The sequence below is a fragment of the Seriola lalandi genome, unplaced genomic scaffold, assembly GCF_002814215.2.
Source record: "Seriola lalandi dorsalis isolate HSWRI2012SDOR001 ecotype SW California unplaced genomic scaffold, Sedor1 jcf7180002052995, whole genome shotgun sequence".
In the NCBI taxonomy this organism is placed as follows: Eukaryota; Metazoa; Chordata; class Actinopteri; order Carangiformes; family Carangidae; genus Seriola; species Seriola lalandi.
Window position 1 is genome coordinate 1 of NW_019523548.1, and position 4,389 is coordinate 4,389.

The 4,389-nt window shown below is 40.2% G+C and overlaps 1 pseudogene; it reads right to left on the minus strand.

Annotated features, from left to right (window-relative positions):
- Positions 1–7: 7 nt before the first annotated feature.
- Positions 8–1,901, minus strand: LOC111650881 (protocadherin gamma-A11 pseudogene; annotated as a pseudogene).
- Between the last annotated feature and the right edge of the window lie 2,488 nt (positions 1,902–4,389).

A 4,389-nucleotide genomic window follows, 5' to 3' on the forward strand; every position in this document is an offset into this window, starting at 1 on the left:
GACCAATAGTGAAAAGTCCCGGATCAGTGGATTTCACTATATGATAGGACAGCCAGGCGTTCTGTCCGGAGTCCGCGTCCACCGCTATCACTTTGGACACCAGAGCGCCTCCGTGTGCAGCTTTGGGGACCAGCTCGGTCATGAAGGAGTTGCCCTCCGGGGCGGGGTACAGTATCTGAGGAGTGTTGTCGTTCACATCTGATATGAAGACACTGACTGTCACGTTGCTGCTGAGCGGAGGAGAACCGTTGTCTCTGGCCATCACGTGGACTTTAAAGCTCCTGAACTGTTCATAATCAAACGACCTCACAGCGTGGATCACCCCCGTGTCTCCGTTAACAGACAGATAGGAAGACACCGGGGCACCATTCACCTCACCAGCTAACAGAGAATAAATCACTGTACCGTTTTGTCTCCAGTCGGGGTCTCGAGCACTAACGGAACATAAAGTGGAGCCAGGTTTGTTATTTTCAGTCACATATGCGCTGTACGACTGTTCCTCAAACACAGGTGGGTTGTCGTTGATGTCAGCTACAGATAACTCAACAGTTTTAGAGGAGGACAGAGGTGGAGAGCCCTCGTCAGTGGCAGTGATTGTAATGTTGTAATCAGACACTAGTTCACGGTCCAGTTGTCCTGTGGTCACCAGAGAATAATAGTTTTTAAGAGAAGAAACCAACTTAAAAGGAGCATTATGTTGAATGGAGCAGCGGACCTTTTGGTTATTATCCGAATCTGCATCCTGCACATTGATGATCCCCACCTCTGTACCAGGTGACACGTTCTCCGGTACTGGATTTGCCAGAGATTTAACATAGATTACAGGCATGTTGTCATTGACATCAGTAACTTCAACAGTTACCTTTGTGTATGACGATAATCCTAAACCATCCTTTGCTTTAATGCGCAAATCATATGATGTAACAGTTTCAAAGTCAATCGCACCATTAACTTTTATCATCCCGTTTTTACGGTCAATACTAAAAACTTTCTTCACATCTTCAGTAACATGTCCAAAGTCATATGTCACATCTCCATTGACTCCCTCGTCTGCATCAGTCGCCCTCACTGTGACCACCACAGTATCTAAAGGAGAGTTTTCAGGCAGACTGGCTTTATAAACGGCCTGGCTAAACACTGGGGCGTTATCATTAGCATCCAGCACAGTGACGTGTATGACTACGGTACCTGATCTCTGAGGAGAGCCACCATCTAGAGCTGTGAGGAGCAAATTAATTTCATCTTGTTTTTCACGATCAAGCGCTTTATCAAGAACGAGCTCTATTGTGTTTCCGTCAGCAGCCAAAACGAAATTATCATTCTTCTTAAGGCTGTAGTGTTGAACTGAATTTTGGCCTACATCCGCATCGTGCGCCTCCTCTATCACAAAACGAGCTCCCCTGTCTGTGGATTCTTGAATTTCTATATTGATCAGTTCTTCGTCGAACTGTGGTGAGTTATCATTAATATCTTGAATGTGTAGACTGAACAGATGCAGCTCCAGGGGATTCTCCAGTACGAGATCGCGTTTTATTACACACGACAGCTTTTCTCCACAGAGCTCCTCTCGGTCAATCCTGTCGGCAAGAATCAAATCCCCAGTATTGAGATTGATGTCACAATATCGTTTACGATTCCCTGCGGCATCAACACGGGCATTTCTAGAAGACAGTTTACTTGAGTCCAGGTTAAGATCCTTCGCTATATTCCCAATGTGAGATCCGCGCTTCATTTCCTCCTGAAAGGAATAACTCACGTCCCCATTCGCTACTTGCCACAATAGAAAGAAAACGAAGCAGCTCATTTGGCGCACCATCATGACAATGAGTCTGCTACTGAGAAAAACGGTACCGTTGAGATTTCAAACTGAATCAGGATTGTACCGTTCAGCCAAAAAGAAAATCGACAGCACGTCACCGTTACTGTGGATGAATCCTACACCAAACAAAAATCTAGGCTTTTATTGGTCTACAAGCCAGAGGGTGGAGTGGAAATGTTTCATGTAGATTAGCGAATAGCGACACCATGAGTGGGAATGAAGAAATAACAGACTGCACAAATAATAAAATGCCTAGAAATAATAATAACAAAAATTAATAATAATAATATTAACAATGTAAAAGTAAGATCTTAAAATTATAAAGGAAATGTATCACTTGGTGTATGACTTCTTGCACCTTCATAACGAACTGTGGATGTAAAAAATTGTTAATTGTTATGATGAGTTGCAGTCTTAAATTTCAAAAATTAAGGCTATTCTCTAACTGAATATAAAAACCAAATATCTCTGGCTAGTATTAATAAGCAAAGTCTCCTCACAACATATTATCATGCAGACGCTGTAAACTATGTCTCTGACACATTAAACCTCTTATGCACTGGAAGACCACATAAATACAACAATATATCAAAGTAGAAAAAGAAAGTGATACATCCAGTGTTAAATTATGCCAAAATCAAAAAAAAATTTCCTGAAAAGCAGCAATGCATGTCTGCCTACCTCTACATACAGAACTGTGCACCACACTATTTAAAAGCAGGAAACCAACCCATCAAACTCTCACATACCAAATCAAAACACATTCACACGCTTAACTGCATTGCCTCAGAATATACACCTCCTCAAAGAAATAAACTCATATCGTCACATGGACAGTGGAGAATACAAACAGCAATGACAACATTCACTTACATTAAATAAATAAATGATGCACAGACTACAGCATGTCACAAACACCGTCCTCCCCAACTGTAGGATGCACCTTAGACAAAACATAATTTCTTGAAAATCCCCTGACCTCTTAGGAAGAGGGAGATAGTACAGCACCTAAAACCTTCCATATCCTACATGCCCATGTAACACTGGCACTGATGCTCCCTGACCTTCACAGAGTTCTTAGCCTTCACCAGAGTTGCATACGGAACCTTCCACCTCATCACCCCAAACGTAATCCAGGTTTGAAAAGGGAATAAACAGCTGTTTTAATGTTTTAAGTGGATCTCAAAGGGTGTCAAAATTAAACATACAAATTATACCCTGAACATTTCTGTCAGATGGTCTCCCAAATAATTTGTGTAAGTGAAACCCTGTGACTGCAACTGATTTAGCCAAAAGTGTGAAATATCATTCTTTCCACCTCAAGATGTATCCATTGCAAGTTGTAAGATTCATGGTATTATTATTTCTTTCTGTACCATGTTTCAGTTAGAAAAATTGACATATTCAATTTACTGAGTAATTTTAGGGATATGGATTCATGCGTGCACACCGAAAACCTGAACAAAAAACCCAATTTGATATATGTTATGTAAGAAAGAAAGAAAGAAGGAAAGAACATGTAAATTTCTCATTGTATTAAAGTTGGAAATATCAGGATCTACAAAAGAATCAGCTAAGTCTGTTGGACTTTTCCTCACTGTCTAGTCAGGAAACTAAGTTTCGAGGTAAAATTATGATCTAAAACTCAAAAAGATGGTAAAAATGAAAGACAAGGTTAAGTGACTAAAAAAATACAACAAAAGAGCAAATTCAACTTTCAGCACCAAGGACAGCACCAACTTGTTCCGTTCAACTCAAAGGACAGACACGAAGAACACGATGCAACTGTGGGCAAAGACAAGGGCAGATATGTTGTGTGAACAGAGAATATAGATTTTGATAAAAATATATAGAAGAATGTCTATTGTCTCTCCAAAGACCATAAAATGTAAAGTATCTGATTTAAATAACTGTTCTGTGTATTCATGAAAAATACCACCAAAGTTAAACTGAAATGGTCCTAAAACATTAGGCTACGAGTTATCATTCTCCATGACGAACTTTCGTCAGTGTCATTATCATGGATGCATGTGGTATTAAATGAAAGTAATGACAGTTCATTAAGGCTGAGTCATACGAGTAAACGTTATCACAAGTGTCTTACACTGTTCAAACGGTCAATTCAAAAAATGACAATAAAAGCAAGTACATGTTAATCAAAGGCTTTGGCTGGACCGTTAAGACACAAATAGAAATAGGTGAAAACACACGTGACGACTATCCCTACCTCCGGGGAAGCATCACAATCTCCAAACGCAAATTATGGACAAAAAAGACCTGCATGCTCAACAGAATAGAGGTAAACCATTTCTATGAACCTAAAACGAAAATGTTCAGGACTTTGTTTGATTTCATGAATAAAATTCGATGCTATATAGGTTATCATACCTCTGAACATCCTTCCAATTCTCCAAACGCTTCAGCAAAGTCTGATGCACTTTTCTTCAGAGTCTGGTCAGCAGGAAGTGTGTTGTCATTGTAAGATGTCACAAACTTAAAGTCACTGGTTCTAGAACCTGTTGTCAGGTACGCGTCATAATTGTAAGTGCTGCGTAAAGTTCCTGTGCCGT